Raw genomic sequence first — 20,297 nt, forward strand, 5'->3', positions numbered from 1 at the left:
AAGTGTAGTTAATACAACCAGGAAAATTTTATATGGTTTTATGATGGTGAAGTAACTCTTAGTTCTTTGGACCATATAGCAACAAGGTAGGACTATTTTATAAGACTGGAAAAGCTTCAGGTAGAGGTCTATATGTCTGTCATCTAAAGACTGAACTGGTTCTATTTGGGAATGTTCATTACCGAAAGGTTAGCCAGCAGGTGGGCAGTTTCCTTGACTCATAGGAATGAGTTTAAATATTATGATGGATTTTCTATTGATAGAGGACCAGTGAAATGGATCTTTGAAACAAATGAAAGAAGTGAAGGATGACCTGTCACTTTAAATGATAGATTTCAATTAATGCCTTTTATTTTAACATCATCTAGATTTCCCCCTATATCATGTCTTCCTAACCATCATCTCTTATAAGAAAAGCTCAAAAAGAAAAAAAAAGACCCTAACACAACTGATCAACATATAGAAGAAACCTGATGATATACCATGTTGTGAAACCTTAAAACTCTCACCTCTGCTATGAGTGTGAGGGAAAGTGCTTTCTCATTCATCTTACTTGGAGTTAAGACATTATTTATTTTTGCAACAGTAATTTTCAATTGTTTTGTGCTTATTCTTTCCTTTTACATTGTTGCACTCATACACATGCACAATTTGTATCTTGGCTCTACTTACCTCATTCTACATCATTTCATATGCCTTCTTATGCTTCTTTGTATTTAACATGTTCATTGTTTCTTATAATATAGAAATATTCCATTACATCCACATATCACAAATTGTTTAGTCATTTTCTAGTCAATGGGCATCTATTTTATTTCCGATTCTTGTGATAGCTACCCTTATAAACAAATTAGAATATAGGAGTGTAAATTAGAAGAACATAGGATAGTTTACTTCTAAGATCTGTGGAGTAGAAAGGAATTTATGACCAAAGAAGAACTGGAGATCATTATCGATCTCAAAATAGAAAATTTTGATTATATCAAATTAAAAAGCTTTTGTACAAACAAAACTAATGCAGACAAGATTAGAAGGGAAGCTTAGAATAAACTGAGAAAACATTTTTACATTCAAAATTTCTGATCAAGGCCTCATTTGTAAAATATATAGAGAATCGAGTCAAATTTATAGGAATTCAAGCTATTCTCCAAATTTTAAATGGTCAAAGGCTATAAAGAGACAATTTTCAGATGAAGGAATTGAAACTATTTCTAGTTATATGAAAAGGTGCTCCAAGCCATTATTAATCAGAGAAATGCAAATTAAGAGAACCCTGAGATACAATTATACACCTCTCTCAGATTGGCTGAGATGACAGGAAAATATAAGGACGAATGTTGGAGGGGATGTAGGAAAATCGGTACACTACATTGTTGGTGGAACTGTGAATGGATCCAGCCATTCTGGAGAGCAGTTTGGAACTATGCTCAAAAAAGTTATCAAACTGTGCATACCCTTTGATCCAGCAGTGTTTCTATTGGGCTTATTTCCCAAAGAGATCTTAAAAGAGGGAAAGGGACCCACATGTGCAAAAGTGTTTGTAGTGGCAAGAAACTGGAAACTGAATTGGAGAATGCTAAATAAATTATGGTATATGAATGTTATGGAATATTATTTTGGTGTAAGAAACGAACAGCAGGATGATTTCAGAGAGCCCTGGACAGACTTACATGAAGTTATGCTAAATGAAATGAGCAGAACCAGGAGATCATTATACATGACAACAACAGGATCATAAGACAATCAGTTCTGATGGACGTGGCTCTCTTCAACAATGAGATGATCCAAACTAGTTTCAATTGTTCTGTGATAAAGAGAGCCATATACATCCAGAAAGAGAACCAGGGGAACAGAGTGTGGAACACAACATAGCATTCTCACTCTTTTTGTTGTTGTTTGCTTGCATTTTATTTTGCTTTTTTTTTCTTGTGCACCACGATAATCATATAAATATGTATGCATATATTGGATTTAACATATATTTCTACCATGTTTAACACATATTGGACAACTTGCCATCTAAAGGAGGGCATGAGGGAAGGAGGGGGGAAAATGGAACACAGGGTTTGAAAGGGCTGTTGTTGAAGAATTGTCCATGCATATGTTTTGAGAAAAAAAAAGTTTTAATAAAAAAAATAGGATCATAAATTTTGAGCTGAAAGGAACCAAGGAAATCATCTAGTTCAACCCATTAATTTTATAGATAAGGAAATTGAGGTCTATATTAGTTAGATGACTTATTTGAAATTACACAGTTGGTAAATAGTGATATTAAGATTTGAAAGTTAAAAAAAAAAGATTTAAAGGCCAATTTAATTCATGTTCCACTAACCCTGCTCTACTAGTCTGTTTTTGTTTGATTCATGGGGCACATGTGGAAGTCTGTAGTGTTAGATTCTAGATTCTCTAGTAAACAATGCATCAAAATATTTCAGTGTTCCTTGAAAGAGAGGAAAGTGTTCATCTCCTCCATTCCTTGCCTCCTATGATGTTTTTCTTGATTGCTGCAGGTGTGCAAAAGTGTTTTCCATCCAAAGCCACAAGCCACTAGGTAAGAATTTTGGTTTGGGGATTGCATCTATCAAATCCATGCCAAGTACTGCTAAAGTTGCCCTGAGAACATGACACAACACCTGCATCCTGATCAGCTTTTAAAGCCTTTATCTTTTTATGGCATCACACTAGTCTCACACAAACCCACAGAATAACTCCAAGCACCAGAAACTGGCCATGAGCTTCACTGCTGGGTCTTTATTTCTTGCAATTAAACTTTTTATTTTTATTTCACCTCTTTTATCCCAAATATATGGAAAAACATATGGAGAAGGATCTGCTGAGTATTGTGGTGATAATCAATAATATTATATTGTAGCTTAATGTAAAGCTATCTCATGTACTAGTAGTAAAGGGAATGGAATTTGGGCTTGTGTCTCAGTTCAAGTTTACATCTCACCTTTGTAACTTAGAACACATGAGACCTTGGGCAAGTCACTGACAATTTCAAAATATATACACTGAGTATCTAATGCACTTTTAGGCTGATTAAAATAAGTTGATATAGTCTCAAATATATGTATATGCATGTATGTAAATGTTTATTTGTATGCATAAATAATATATATATTTACATTGTGTATATTTTATATTGACTTCTCAGTGTACTTGTAATTACACACACACACACACACACACACACACACACACACACACATACTGGTAGAATGTAAGCACCTGGAGACAAGAGCCTGATTTCATTTTTAGCTTTGTATTTCTGGTATGTAGCATTGCTTTCAGCATATAGTAACTCCTTAATAAATGTTTATTTAATACAAAAATACATTCAATGAGATTAAGATTAATTTGGCTTATTTCACTTGGTTGTGTAAGCATAAAAGAAAATAGCTTAATTATTAGCAAATTAATTAATTAACTAATGGTAAATTAATAGTGAAGTTCTACTTTGGTAAGGTTTTTTTTTTCATGTAGTTCCCTAAAATAGGCATATAAGCTGCATTTCAAAATAATTAGGAGAATATTAGTCAGTTTCAGAGGGGTCATGAAAAGACAGGCATATTATTGTTAAACTATGAATTGGTGAAAACATTCTATAAAGTAATTTGCAGTTGTATTTAATGCTAAAATGGTAAGCATATATCCTAAGCCAAAGATAGAAAGTTCCTACATACATTAAAACATGGATAACAGCTCTTTTTATAGCAGTGAATTGTACATAAAATAAAGCCATTTTAGGGAATTAAACAAAACTGGGGTGCATAGAATGCTATGGAATATTACTGTACCATAAAAAATAATGAATATGAGGAATGTAGAAAATCACAAGAAGCCATATGAATAGATGCAAGGCAAATTAAGAAGAACTAATCAAATGATCAGGACAGTAACTACAACAATCCAAATGGAAAGAACAAGAAGTTAAAAAGAAACTGAATGCTTGACAAGCTTGATCTTGAAGAAGTTATGAGAAAATGCATTCTCATCCCTGCAATGGATGGGCACTATGGGTAAAGAACATTGCATATGCTGTCTAAGTTCATTGATGGATTAATTTAGTGAAACTTTTTTTTTCTCCCTTACTTTTCTATTCTATGTTACAAGGGATAGTTCTCTGGTTAGGAGATGAGGAGGGGATGAATAAATTTTGAAATGAAAGTGGTATAAAAAGATCAAGAATCAATAAATTATAAAAATATAAAGTATCACATAGACCAAAGACTTGGTGATACACTTAAAATAGGACTATAGACTTTTTCTTTCCTCATAAATTTTACTTCAATTTAAGGCTCTCCTATATTTCACCTCTCTGCCCACAACTCCCCTTCCCCCAAACAACTGCTGCTCTGAAGATCATGAACTTGAACTGAAGAAACCCCTCTTTCCTGCTGGTATGAGATAATTCAGTCTCCATGATGTCTTAATACTGGGCCTTCCTTAATTGACTTCTAACTGTGTTGAACAGTGGCTGCTAGCAGTTGCAATGTGAATCTCCATTTACTAGGCACTGGGGTTGTTTCTCTTGGGCCATCAAATTAGTCCTGAACTGCATTCTAGTAATAAAAAGGTTTTCTCCACTAGGCTGACCTGTCACCTTAAGTGAGTTGAAGAGCAGGCTGCCATTTAGGAGCATGCTTGAGCTCAGAGAGGAAGAGAGATGCTTTTCCATTTCCTAGCGAGTTTTTTTTTTCTTCTGAATATTGAAAAGTTTTTGCCAGTATATCTTGCAAGTGAAGAGGTAGAGGTTAGTTTCCATGCTAGAAAAATCTAAGTATGGGAGACCCAAGTAAGAACTTTCCCTTGAAACAGATGAGGCACAGCTTTTTTTGCTCTTTCTCTCTCCTTCCTTTGTTCTCTGTGTCTGTCTCTTTTTCTCCTCTCTTTTCCTCTCCTCTTCTCTCCTCCCTTCTCCTCTCCTCTCCTCCCTACTCCTCTCCTCTCCTCTCCTCTCTTCTCTCCTCTTTTTTGTCTCCTTACCACTCTTTCATATAACATATATGGATTATACTACTTTCTGGATGTAAGGGCAATAGGATTGAAGTCATTTTCTTCTGCCAGCCATGGATACAAAACTCTTTTCTCATCTATTCTAGTTTATAGCTAAGGTAAATGACGTTGCTCTTTCTCATCCTGGCTCAGCAGACTGTAATGATTAAAACAATAACTACAACAATAACAACAACATAGAGCCTGATTTGAACTATTCCAGCTGCACAGTAGAGTGAGGAAAGAATCTTATGGGTGCTCTAATCTAGAAGATTTAAGAATCTCATGAAGTTTTCCAGCATCTATAAGTCTTCTCATTATACTACCCAGAGAAACCTGGTGGAGGTTACTATTGAGATAGCTGTAGTATTTAAACTGTACTAGAGTAGTGGGGGAAGAAATAAAAGTAAAAGATGATTAGTTTTGAAGGAGGATGATAGTACTATTAATAGATAGAGGGAATTCAGAGGGGGTATTGTTCTTTGGATAAGATGATGAGGTTTGAACCATAAAATCTGTCTGCTGATTAAATTTTTAGGATACAATGCGGAGCTGAGGATAATGTTGAGTTTAAAAACTTAGGAGACTGGAAGAATGATGGTGACCAAAGTACTCTATGTGTTCTTTAAGAAAAATGTTTGAAGACAATAAATCTAATGTACAGCAAATAGCATGTAAAAACTCGGAAACCATCTTCATTGTAATCAACAGGCAACAATTAGTCACAGACATAGTAATAATTTAAAAATCATCTATTTCAGTAATCTGCTCAGAGTAGGTCAAAATAAATACCAAGTTAGGATAAAAGTGAAAAATGTGGATATATAGCTAAATTCATTTATAACAACGTTGTCAAAGTTGTCAACTTTGAAGTTTGAGAAATATTTTAAAAAAGGTAAAAAAAAAAGTTGACTAGATAACTTGACAGATATTGGGAGGAAAAGAGATCTAGGAACTTTAGTGGATCAGGTTATAATACATATTATTTAAGAATAATTTGAATGATAAAGGAGTTAAGTCACTTATGTGACTTCACCATAGTCACAAAATTAATGTCAGAAAAAATATATGAATCCAGGTCTTGATCTATAATCAAATGCTTTGCCTTTGAGTCATGCCCTCATTTATTTTTTTAAGATTCTAAAAGAGAGGCATTATTTATTGGAGTGGTCACAAAAATGAGCATCAAGTTAAGTAGACTTTTCCTTACTCCCTTCCTCAAGTTACTTCCACAGTCACTTCTTGACTGTGCTCTGTTTACTCTGGTGTCTTAGGTCTAAGCCCAATACATGTTGCTATCTCTCTCTAGACCTTTACATCTAATATCACTGTAAATTATTATTATCATTTAATCTTCTAAATTTGGGATTTTGTTTATTTTCCCAGTTTCATAGTTATGGAAGATGCCTCAATCAGTTTAGTGTCCACTCACTTCTCCTCCCCCACCTCTCAAAAAGCTTCTCCTGACTATGCAGCATCAATAATGTGTTTTAGCATCTAAAATTCCTGAAAGCAGCAGCAGATTTCTTCTTTTGACAAGACAGGGTGCTGCTGAATTCGCTTTTCTTCTTTTGAGTTGATTTTTATAATGGGGTGTTTGGAAGCTATGAGCAGTTCAGGAAAAAATACTCTTGGTACTGTGAAATAGGGAGCATTTCCAAAGGCTGCTCAAAATCTGATTGCATTAGCAATTTCTCAAATATATTCTATTATCTTTCTAATTTGCTTTCACGAAGTGTAAATCTTTAGCCGGTGACATTTTTTTTTTTAATGTAAAAGGATGTTTAAAAAGACTTCTTTTGTGTATGGGAATTGTAACACAGGGAGGCATTTGCAACAATCGAATGTAGGTATTCCCAGAAAACAAAACCTAAGTATCCCTGGGTATTCATCTACCTCTTTTTGGAAAAACATAAGAGATCATAGAGACATACTTTTTCTGGAAATTAGTAGTATTATTTTGACTTGTTAAGTCATGCAAAACATTTTAATATTAGTCATGTCACAAAAAGCAAGAAAAATAAAATGCAAAACAATATGTTTCAAATATATAATCAAAGTTCTTCAGTTCTCTCTCTCAGAGTGGTTAGAAAATTTTTTTAAATCAGGAGTCCTTTGGAATATTCACATATCATTGTGTTGATCAGAGTAGTACTGTTACAATATTACTGCTACGGTGTACGATGTTGTCTTGCTTCTGTTTATTTCTCTCTCTGGAAATTATACTACAAAAAAAGCCTGGCCTGATATTTGAGGAGGAAAAACTATTCAGGAATCATCTCACCAGACAGTGAAGGACACTATCTGATTAGGGAATTTAGGAGTCTCGGGCTCTTTGCTGGGGAAGATTGCTTTCAGAAAGGGAAAACAGGTAGTCACACCTACAGTATTGAGATTTGTACTATAAGTTCTAACTTTTAAAATATCTCTACTGCTGGTCTTCCACTGTACCAAAATTCCTAGATATTAGAGATATTAGAGGCATTTGGAGGAGAAAAGAGGGTTGGTAAGAGGAGTTATGGTTGTTAGGATATTGCTCCTGGGGATATACTTTTTTTTATTATAGCTTTTTATTTACAAGATATATGTATGAGTAATTTTTCAGCATTAACATTCAGCATTTTCAGCACTGACAACTGCAAAGTCTTTTGTTCCAATTTTCCCCCTCCTTTTCCCACCCTCTCCCCCAGATGGCAGATTGACCAATACATGTTAAATATGTTAAAGTATATGTTAAATACAACATGGGTATACATATCCATATAGTTGTTTTGCTGCACAAGAAGAATTGGACTTTGAAATAATGTACAATTAACCTGTGAAGGAAATAAAAAATGTACGTGGACAAAAATAAAGGGATTGGGAATGCTATGGAGTGGTTCACACTCATTTCCCAGAGTTCTTTCGCTGGGTGTAGCTGGTTCACTTCGTTGTTGAACAAATGAAACTGATTTGGTTCATCTCATTTGTTGAAGAGAGCCATGTCCATCAGAAAGGATTATCATATAGAATTGTTGTTGAAGTATATAATGATCTCCTGGTCCTGCTCATTTCACTCAGCATCATTTCATGGAAGTCTCTTCAGGCCTTTCTGAAATCATCCTGCTGGTCATTTCTTACAGAATAATAATATTCCGTAACATTCATATACCACAATTTATTCAGCCATTCTCCAATTAATGTGCATGCACTCAGTTTCTGGCCCTACAAAGAGGACTGCCACAAACATTCTTGCATATACAGGTCCCTTTCCCTCCTTTAATATCTCTTTGGGATATAAGCCCAGTAGTAGTGCTGCTGGGTCAAAGGGTATGCACAGTTTGATAACTTTTTGAGCATAGTTCCAAATCGCTCTCCAGAATAACTGGATATATTCACAATTCCACCAACAATGTATCAGTGTCCCAGTTTTCCCACATCCCCTCCAACATTCAGCATTATCTTTTCCTGTCATTCTAGCCAATCTGAGAGGTGTGTAGTGGTATCTCAGAGTTGTCTTAATTTGCATTTCTCTGATTAATAATGACTCGGAGCATCTTTTGATATGACTAGAAACAGTTTCAATTTCTTCATCTGAAAATTGTCTGTTCATATCCTTTGACCATTTATCAATTGGATAATGGCTTGATTTCTTATAAATTAGAGTCAATTCTCTGTATATTTTGGAGATGAGGTCTTTATCAGAACCTTTGACTGTAAAAATGTTTCTGGGAATGTACTTTTAAAGTAAATTGACTTAGAGAAAATGAACATCCAACAAAAAGCTGTTTGGTTGTTTTTGTCTAATATTTCCCTTTCTGAACCCTAATCAGGTCTCCTCTGTTTAGCTAGCACTCTCACCTTTGGGTCTCACCTCTTTTCTAGAATATTGCATATCTGGAGTTTCAATGCTTGGAAACTTTTGAAAAATATTGTCCAATTTCTTAGCTGGTTGATGTCTCCCTGCCTACAATTTCAGCTGAGAGAAATATGTTTGGTACCTCCCTCCTTAATTGCATACACCATTCATTTTTCTGAGCTCCTTGAATCATGAAGTGAATGTAGACCCAAGCATCCTAGTGAGGACCTAGAGCTAACTGATCACTAAGTCAATCCAAAGTTCCTTGGTGCTATCCCTGATTGTATCCCCTCCCCTACCATTCTTTCCTTCCCCTTACCACCCCCTTACAACCTTATCTTGTTTTGGAGTTTTATAGAAAAGGGAAGAAGGGAATATTCAATTAAATAGCAAATACTACATGCTAGGCTTTGTGCCAATCACTTTACAAACATTATTTCATTTGATTATATCATAGGATCGTGTATATAGGGATAGAAAGGATCTTTGACGTTATTTAGTGGCACAGTGGGGCACCTAGGTGGCACATGAAGTCAGAAAACTCATTGTCTTGAGTTCAAATCCAGATCCAGACACTTACTAGTTGTGTGACCTGGGTAGATCACTTAACTCTTTTTCCTCATCTGCAAAGTGATCTGGAGAAGGAAACGGCAAATCACTCCACTATTTTTGCCAAGAAAAGTCCAAATGGGGTCATACTCAGATACTATAGAAAAATGAAATAGCAACAGCAGTATAGGGCTCACATAGTTTAGTGGTGTCAATTGTTGTATGTTTGCATTTCTGTTTTTATTTAGGAGAGGGGAGGGGCAGGTCAGTGTAATATTTTCTAGTTGTACCTGGTTCTTTCTTCTAGATGGAAGGCTTTTAAAGTCCCTTAGGTGTGTAACACCTAAGCCATAGATTGTTTCCTTAAATTCCTCTAACAAAAGGGCCTATTACTTTCAGGATTCAATAGACTATTTCTGTTAATAGATTCCAACATATCTTCATGTGGATTAACTTATCATTGATTAGGATGAAGGCTTATTAGGCATGCTTTTTTTAGATTTGCAGATGACAAAAACTTGGAAGGAATATCTGACATATCAGATGATAGAATGGAGAGTCAAAATACCTTACTAGTTCTCTAGACCAAGGCTGCTTTAACTTTTTCCACTCCTGACATCTTTTGGTCTTTTTCTCTTCTTTGGTCATATAGGTATACAAAATAAGCATATAAACCAAACATTTACTGATAATAAAACATGAAGAAATTTATTTTAGAATAATTCTTTGATATACATATAATTTCACCATTTATTAAAGACAAAAGTAAGTCTGCATACAAATAAGATGGATATGCTTGATTATTTTTGCATAAAGAATTAAATATTGGAAGAATACTTGATACCTTTTACTATTGCCAAGTTTTTTACATTCCTCACATTCAATTATGTGACCAATAATTTAAGAAGCTTTGCTCTAGACTCATAAACAAAATCTAAATCAAATTATATCTAGGAAATTATAAAAGTAAAGTTTGATAATTGGTTAAAAAAATCTTCATAAACAAACAGAAACACAAGCATGACCAGGCAGAAATGGGCATGAGAAATATCTGAGGGCCTTTGTGTACTTCAAGCTCAATAATGGAGTTATTTATAAGACAAAGATGCCCAAAAGCCTACTGCTATCTTAAAAAAATTGTAAAGATAAGAAGAATATTCAGGACTAGACTAGTAATATATAATTAATTTGTACTATGCCAGATCAAACCACATCTAGAGTATAGCATTTTACTGTCACTGTCATATTTTAGTAAAGCAATAGATATTACACAGAAAGACCAATAAAGGGTGACTGGGATAATAAAGGACTGAAGCCATATTGGAATAGCTTGAAGCAATTAGGGATATTTAGCTTGGAGAAGAGACTTGGAGTGTATCCCTAAAATGTAAGTTCAAATTCTACCTTAGGAATTACTAGTTGTGTGACTCTGATAGAAGTCACTTAAACCTCTGTCTGCCTCTGTTTTCTTGTCTATAAAATAGGAATAATAATAGCACCTGCCGTCAGGATTATTGTATGAAATGAGATTATATTTGTAAAACATTTTGCAAATCTTAACATGTTATATAATATAATATAATAATATTTGTGTGGTTATTATTAGCACTGACACAGATGTAGCAGTTTTCTTCAAATACTTGAAGAAATGGAACATAAAAAAGGGATTAGACTTATTATTCTTGCCCCAAAAGAATAGAACTGTCAGTAATTAGTGCAGAGAGATAGAATTATAGTTGATCTAAGGAATAACTTTCTAACTGTTAGAGATAGTAACTAACTGTTAGAGATACCTAAAAAGATAAATAACAATTCACTGGAGAAGAAATCACTAGATGTCTTCAAGCAGAAATTGGAAACTCACTTGTTTGGAATGTTATGGTTGTAGTATAGGTTGGATTCTATGGACTATTAGGTCCCTTACCTGTTCTGTTATTATTTCACTTAAAATAAAATTTAAAAAGGGCCTGAAGGAAATGGGAAGTGAAATAGGTAATTTTACTCTTTTTTTGAGCTGATAGTTTTGGTTTGTTTGAGTCACTCACCTTCCTCATTTATTCCTTATGTGATTTTATTTTACGTTATATTTTGTTACCTTTGTTATGTCTTATGTTATGTTGCATTGTGTCATGTGATATCATGTCATGTCATATTATGTTGTGTTTTTTTATGTGATACTATATTATTTGCATGTTTTCTCTCCTTTTTGATTGTGAAACTTCTTGTATGCAACTTTTTTTTTATCTCTAGAACTTAGCACAGTTGTCTGGCACAGAATAAGTCCTTAATACTTATTTAAAATGTTTTTCACAAACAACACCTGTAAAGGTCCTGTCTTCTCTAAGTTATAATCCTTCTCTGGGAGGAGATCTCTTTTCTGTAAAACCTTTTCCTCTGTGAGCAGGTTTCTTGGGAAGCTTCTGGAGCCTCCAGCCAAAGCGAAGGTAGACTCTTGAATCCTCTTCTTCCTGAATCCTGACTCTGAATCTCCTTGAGCTTCCCTGAAGTTCTCCCGGGAAGTCTTGTTCTTCTAGACTCTCCTTCCAGACTGCCATCTAAATTCAATCTTCTAGACTAACTCCTTGCCTGACTGCCCTCTTCTTTTATCCTAGCAGAGATTGGGCTAGTGAGAACTCCTGGGTGCTTATAGAAACTCCTACAGCTAATGAGCTTGCTCCCTTTAAAGGTGAAAACTCCTTCAAATGTGTAAACTCTTTTTCAGAAGTCTAAAGGTGTAAACTCCTTTTAAAGATATGAACTAAAGGTGTGAACTCTGAGCTAGAGAATTATTTAGACAACCTGAGTTATCACCTTGTGATCCTAACAAACACCAAAGCCTCAAAGCCAAAATTAGAAGAAAAGTGAGACTCTGGGAGAAAAAAAAATTAATATCGTATTTCTCTGATAAAACTTTATTTCTCAAATATATAAGGAACTGAGTTAAATGTATCTGAATAACAGCCATTCCTCAATTAATAAATGGTACAATTTATATGAATAAACAGTGTTCAGAATAAGCCATATTTTTTAAATGCTCTAAATTGCTGATAAAGAGAAATGCAAATTAAAACATTCTGAGGTACCTCCTTACAACTATTAGACTGTTTGACATGAGAGAAAAGAAAAAAAGGTAGACACTGGATGGTAAGTGGAAAAACAGAAATGGTCCATGGCCAATGAAGTTGTGAACATTCTAGAGAACAATTTGGAACTAAGCTAAACTAGGGCTAAAACTGCACATCCTTTTGACCTAGCAATATCATTATTAGATCTGAAATACAAAGAGATCAAAGAAAAGGGAAAGGGGCGTATATGTACAAAGCTATTTATAGCACCTCTTTTTTGAAGTGGCAAAGAATTTAAATTAAGGAGATGTCCATTAATTGGGGAATGGCTGAACAAGTTGTGGTATCTGATTGTGATAGAAATATTATTATGCTAAAGAAATATTGGGTAGGATAGATTCAGAAAATCCTGGGAAGACTTATATGAATTGATGCAAAGCAAAGTGAGAAAAAGAGGAGAACAATGTACATATTAATAATAATATTATATAATGAACAACTATGAATGACAGCTATTCTTAGCCATACAATTATGAAAGGCAATTCCAAAGGAACCATGATGAAAAATCTTGTGCACCCCAAGAGAAAGAGAGAACTATCAAACTCTGATTGCAGATTGAAGCATAATTTTTTTCATTTACTATGTGTTTCTTCCTTATTCTTGTCCCCCCCTTCAACATGGCTAATATGTAAATGTTTTTCATGGCTTCACATATATAATTGACATGTTGCTTGCCTTCTCAGTGGGTGATAAAAGGGGGTATAATTTAGATCTCTAAATAAAAATAAATAACATTTAAAAGTTAATATTAAAATTTATTGATTAATTCATAGACAACACACAGTACATAGAAATGGAATTTAAGAGGATAACTTAAATTTACTTCAAAATTCTCCTGGTAATAGTGAAGATCCATTATTCATAAGGCAAAGAGGCTATAACCATAAAATAAGGGGATTGAACTAGATGATTCTAAAATTTCCTTCTATCCCTAAACCTATGGTTCTCTGGATAGTCTTGCAAGCAATCCAAACAAGACAGAAAGGAGCCTTTACCTCATCAGTAGCTATTCTTTCCAATCATTGAAGCTTGGTAAATTGGTTTTCCTTCCATGTTCCAATGAATTGTAGTGATGGTCTCAGACAATTTGCCACTTCTCTGGCTACTTCTCTTTCATATTCCCTGGGGAAGCAAAAGAACAACAACAGGAGGCTCATTCTGGTTGAGAAGCTGGGAGTGCAGAAAGAGTGAGTCACGTAAAATATTTATTTTGGAGCTGGGCATATCTCTTAACTGCTTCTTCTTTTGCAGAGTGGGTGGTGAGGGAGAAAGAAAGGGGAAGTGAGGCATCATTGATAATTGTGGTATTTGGCTCTCAAGATTGGCCATGGGTGCAGCAATAGATTTGCTTCACCCCCACCTCAATAGTTGTTTCTAATCCATACTCTAGTGACTTCAGTTGATAGGAAGGGAATTTGTCACAGGTTGTTGAATAATTCACAATGTGTTGATTTCTTAATAACTTAAAAGCCTTACAAAAAGAGAGGGGGGAGGAAAATAAACTGTGTAAATTCAGGGACACCAGTACCATTTTATCTTCCTGCAAAGAGGAACAAAGATTTCATTCAAATAATTTACAAGTGGAAACCTAGACCTATAAGGTAAGAACTAATCATCAAATACCAAGAAAAGGAACCCAGATAATGGCAGCTTTATTAGAATTAGGGGCAGGCCTGGGCAGGCAGAAACCTATCAGCTAAAGTACTATTAAAACCTCAAGTAAATCCCAATATATGAAAGGGCAAGCAGGAAACTCCAAAATACTCATGCCTAAAGCACACCTGGTGTAAGTTTTTACTGTAACATATAAAATGAAACCTATTAAATGCAATCGAATAGGTGACATTCCAACCTGGAATTCTTTTAAATATAACCCAGAGTTTGGGGAGTATATAAATTTCTTGTAACTCTTTACTAGGATATAAAAATATAAGAATGCAACATGACCTTCATAAACAGCAAAGGCAGCAGCAACCAGAATGAAATTCAAAAGGGAACAAGGAAAAAGGATTATTTGAATGGAGAAGGAGGAGGCTAAAAATAACCTAAGATAGGTTAGGAACCTGGGATTTTAGAACTGAAAGGGATTGGAGACTTCATCTTTTCTAAACCTCTAATTTTATAGGTAAGGAAAATAAGCCATTCAGTGACCTGACTAGATCACACAACTAATACTGGCAACTGTTAGAAAAGAAGGGTTTTCAGAAAGAAATATAATAATAGATGATCAAGGTCTAAATTTAGGAGATTACATAGTTAAGAAGCAAGAAGAGGAATAGGAATCATGGCAGATAACAGTCAGAGATGCAGGAAAAAGACCAAAGTTTGAAGTAGTACTTCATCTTCCTAGTATTCCTAGCTTTCTAGAATAAATAAAGAAATAAATGAATGAATGAACATTAATGAAGAACTTATCATATCAGAATCATATCATCAGCAGCTGTAGCAATATGTCTGTCCCACCAGAAGTTTTTTGCTCCTAGGCATGGATCTCTGGGCTTTCTGCCATGAAAGTGAAGCAGCATATACTGGGAGAATGTAAAGAGCTTCCCATGATGACTCCAAGGAGACCATCTACCTTACAGCCTTTCTGAACTCTAAGGCAGATATTGAGTTACATTGTACAGGAAGTAGACAGATTTGGCTCAAAGGTGAACATGAAGTAAGTAGTTGAGGTGGTTACCACTATGAAAATGGCTTCCATGGTCATTGTGAACCCTGTGGGCCATGTTCAACACTTTGCCCCCTGCTCTCATCCTATTAGCCTCCATATCTTCTAAAACATCTTTGCTGATCATATCATTGATGGGTATGAGGTGATTCTAGAGGAATTCATACAAATCCAATAAGACCTTTTACCAAGTGCTGAAAGATGATGGCAAGTAACAAAGAAGGACTTCACCTGAATGAAAAAATACTGCCAGGTGATCTGAGTTATTGCCCACACTAAATATGTGTACTCCCTCTGAGGCAGAAGTCTCACCTGATGTGGTAGTGTCAGTGTGAATGAAAAACTAGACTGGGACAACAAGAAGCAATAGCAGCAAGTACCTGTGTCCACTATATTTAAATAGAATTGGAAGATTGATGTCATTAGATTGACTAATGACAAGAGTTACAAAGATGTTACCAGCTCCTGGTGAATTAAGAAACTCTGAAACCCCATGGAGGTCTATGTAAGGTAGTCTGAGCCAGAGTTTGGTACTCTGCTCTCTTGCACTCTTTCTGGCCCTGATGAGTTGGACGAGCTATCACCATCATATTGAGATCAACAAAAAAATCTGCAAGATTAGTAAGGGCTACCAGATCTAGGATGGGGAATTTATTTTTAAAAACTACATTCCCTGATTACCACCTATCTTATAAGAGCATTAATCCTCTGGGAAGATTTGTCTACTATGGTAAAGTGACCAGTGACTTTATCATGCTGAAAGGTTATGGCTTTGGGGACCATGAAACATGTCCTCACCCTTTGAAAATCTCTGTTGGCCCAGACTAAATATTGGGCCCTGGACAAGAATGACTTGAAGTTTATTGACTCGAAGTCCAAATTTGGCCATAGCTGGTTTCAAACTGTGAAGAAGAAAGTTTTCATGAGACCACTCGAAAAGCACCACGTTGCTAATAAAAAAGCTGCCCACTGTTTCCAAACCAACTTGGAGCTGATGGCTTCTCAATAAACTGAAATTATTAAAAATGAATAAACATTTTGCCTAGCACATTGTTAAACACAGGCTATACAAATGCAAAGAGGTAACACACAAAGGAGATTGAGAAACAGGAGATAAGAACTTCTGTTCTGAAAGTTCCAGGAAATGAGTGAGTTGAGTTGTCTTAAAAGAGTTGACTGTAAGACTTTTAATAAAATAAATCTTATTTTATCATTGATTTCTATTGTAAATTTGGAGAGGTACTACCACACACACACAAAAAAGTAACGAGTTCAGAGGATGGTCCATGCTGTGTCAGGAATACCATTTTCCTACATTAGCAATCTATACCAGCTGAAATTAATGCCTGATTTCTAAGCTGATATTTCTTTTGCAGACTTAGAACATTTTCCAATACTGAGACCCCCACAGCTGATATTTGTCACTCCTGCCATCATTGCTCATAAAATCTACCCTTGTTTTACTTGTATTAAGGTTTTCCCCCCCAGGCCAATAGATTAATAAATACTTCATTGAATGGCCCTCAAAACTTTGTACATATTAAAGGGATAGAGATCAAGAATATTCTTTTAGTATTTTGAAGTTATAATGAAGTGACCTGCAACCAGCTGGCTTCCATCTCAAGCATGGTTGGACTCCTAGGGCATGGACTTCATCTGAAATGGGATAGTTGGATGTGATCTATGGGGTCTCTCTCAGCTCTAAATTTATGATCCTGTGAAGCAAGTGATTTTGGGGTTAGAAATAAAAAAAGACCTTCCCAGATGAGAACTGTTAGCCATTTTATGACAGATGGGAAACCTCATCTTTTGATAATTAAAACAAAAGTTGGATGCATTTTCATCTTCTTCATATAAATTAATGTAATCTGCATGAAGGCATGATTTCTCTAGCTATTACCACCTTGTGATTATATTTTCAACTCAGATTTAAGATTTCTCAGGCTCAACCCATTAGAAAATATTTTTTGGAAATGATTCAAATATCTTTCCCTTTCAAACACATCCCTAGTTTTATATCTAATTGACTAAGAGAATGAAGTTTTTAAAAGGTTTTTGATTTGCTGAATCTCTACATTATTAAAGGCAGAGCTAGGAGCTCAGTTCTGTGCCAGCACTATTTCCTAGACATTCTAACCTTGAACATCAATCTTTAGGTCTCTTATAGGGAATCTGGAAGACTATTTATGAAAAATCTTGATTAGAATGGGAATTTACAATTTCAGAATTGCAATTTTATTATAAAAATCTACTTTATATTACAAGCCATCAAGTGGGTCAATAGATCAAACTAAGAGTGGTATGTGAATGAATGAATGTACTAAGTATTCATAAACTTATTTCATAGTCAATATATCACTTTCATGTATATCTGATTTCAACTGAAATTATTGCATATGTATATACCCATACAAAAACACATACACACATTTAATAATGTTAACCTCTTCTAAGATTGCCTTTTCTTCCCACTATCTCAGGCTATTGGACAGCTGCATTTGTCTCAACTCTCTGTTCCAAGCGAGGTTAATTTCTTTGGCTGCCCTCTGGTTACTTTGCAAGACACTTAATAAAATATCTCTTTTTGATTAATAGCAGATAATGTGAAAAGAAGCATATTCATTTCTCCATTTAACAAGCATGGACTTAAAGATAATTGAAAAACTCTGCAAAGAATGGTCAGAATGGTTCTGTTGATATATTATGACTAGTCAGATGAAGTAAAGCATTGCTAAAGCCAATGGATGACAGTTAAAGAGAGGCAGGTTTTAACTTTGTAAAACTCCCTAAAAATTGTGTTGTCCAACTTTGGATTGGAATGAATGACCTCAGGAAGTTGTCATCTCTCCATTATTGGAGGTGTTCAAATGGAGACTGAATTACTACATGTTCCAATTATTGCAGAAAGGACTCATATTTTGTATTAGGATTAGGAAGTGGTGCAGTGTGTACTACAATAGACATGGAATCTGCAATCGTTAGTATTATCATTATTATTAATTAGTAGTAGTGGTGGTGGTAGCAGTAGTAGTAGTGGCAGTAGCAGCAGTGGTAGAGGGAATAGTAGTAATAGTAGCAGCAACAGCAGCAGCAGCAGCAGTAGCAGCAGTAGTGGACAATAATAGTAGTAGTGGAAGTAGTACTATCAGTAGTTGTGCATCAATACCAGTAAGATGGCTCAATAGAGACAATGCTTGACCAGGAATGAGTAAGAACTGAGTCCAAATCCAAATCCAAATCAGACATTCCTTGCTTATTTGGCCCTTGACAAGTCACTCAATCTCCATTTGCCTCAGTTTCTTCAACTGTAAGATGGGGATGATACTGGTACCTACCTCCCAGGGTTATTGTGAGGATCAATAAAAAAATAGCACCTGGCACATGGTAATCTATGTATAAATGTTAGCTATTCTTATTGTTGTTACTAATAGTAATATTTGTTGTACCATATTTGAATAAGTATGGGGAAGTCTTGTTATAAAACTGTTCCCAGAAAAAGCTGCAATAGAGTTCTAGACCATGTCCTAAATTTCAGAATCTAGTGTCATATACTTCTTTGTAAAGGGTGTGTATAAACACACTAGAAATAACATAAAACCCTATTCTACTGCCTCAGGCATTGTTTTCCCATCTTTGTGTCCTAGAAGCAGCAGAGCTGAGCTGATGTACTTTTTTTTTTTTGGTTTTAGTGGGTTTTATATTGATTGTATCCACTTCTCTTTCTCTGTCGCTATCTTTCTGTCCCACTGTCTCTGGCTCTGTTTTTGTCTCTCTCTCTGTCTTTCTGTCTATCTCTCTTTTCATTAAGAAGTAAAAGTAAAAAAAATATTTAAAATATCTGGGGGTTTTCATAAACTATAAGCTCAATATGAATCAGCAATGTTATACAGTAATTGGAACAATGAATTCATTAATGTTAATAGGAAATATTGTTTAAAACAAGGGATATGCTATTTCTTCTGGATTCTGTCCTAGGCATGCTGTATTTGGATTTTGGGGTTCACTTCGAGTTACTGACAATATATTTTAGAATGCACATTTACCAGTTTAAGAGTGTCAAGAGCAAACAGAATGGTGAAGGGCTCAGGACCATATCATTTGTGATCCCTGAAAAGAAAAAAAAATATAGGATGCACCAAATTCAACAAACATTTATTAAATGACTACTGGATGTTTTCAGGTACTTAATAGACTGTCTTGTTCAAGACAGTGTGGAAGTATGGAAGAGGAATTAGCCTTATTGTGTTGATATAACTAGAAGGCAGAATCTTGATCAATGGATGCAAGTTATAGATAGGTACATTTAGAGTTTATATAAGCAAGAACATTTGAATGATTAGAGGTTTCTGAAAGGCCTTGGGATGCTTGGAGAAGAAGTAGCTACTCAGATGACAAAACCTGGTTGACCATTTATTGAGGATGTTGAGAGAAGTCCTATACAAACTGAGCCCCTAAGATTATGTGATTCAGTAAGATTCTATGAAATGTTTTCATTTGATATTTTCCTTTGGCATTGGGGTGACTAACTTTATTTTGCTTGTATTTGAATTCCCAGCAGCAATTAGCACAATTCCTAGCACATAGGGTACACATACACACACACACATACACACACTCACACACACACACACACACATATATATATATATATATATATATATATACACACATATACATACATACATACATACACACACATATACACACATAAATGTAAATGAAACAGCCCTCTGTCCTCAAGAAGCTTACATTCTATAAGGGGAGAAAATTTGTAGACTTATAAGTATGTAATTTATAAGTGCATGCAAGTATATGCAAAATACAGCAGGTGCTAGAATGGATCCTGATATTGAATTGTTAGAACATGGACTGTTTTTGCCTTTTTAAATATTATATTCCTAGTTCTCAGCATAGTGTCAGACACTGAGAAGGGGCTTAATAAATGCTTGCTGATTTGATTACTTGGTAAAAATTGTAAGGTCAATGGAACATTGTTGATCATTTGAATCCTTTTCTTAAACTATCCTTTGCACAGGGGGTGCTGATTGAAGACAACATTTTCCCTCCTATCTGGTGATAATAAAATTTCCAGGAAAAGAAGTCTGACTACAGACT

The 20,297-nt window shown here is 35.0% G+C and overlaps 1 pseudogene; it reads left to right on the plus strand.

Moving 5' to 3' along the window:
• The window catches only part of LOC141549387 (large ribosomal subunit protein uL3 pseudogene), a 35,648-nt pseudogene extending 19,457 nt beyond the window's left edge, over nt 1-16,191 (plus strand).
• The last annotated feature ends 4,106 nt before the right edge of the window (nt 16,192-20,297 follow it).

The sequence above is a fragment of the Sminthopsis crassicaudata genome, chromosome 1 (genome assembly GCF_048593235.1).
Source record: "Sminthopsis crassicaudata isolate SCR6 chromosome 1, ASM4859323v1, whole genome shotgun sequence".
In the NCBI taxonomy this organism is placed as follows: domain Eukaryota; kingdom Metazoa; phylum Chordata; class Mammalia; order Dasyuromorphia; family Dasyuridae; genus Sminthopsis; species Sminthopsis crassicaudata.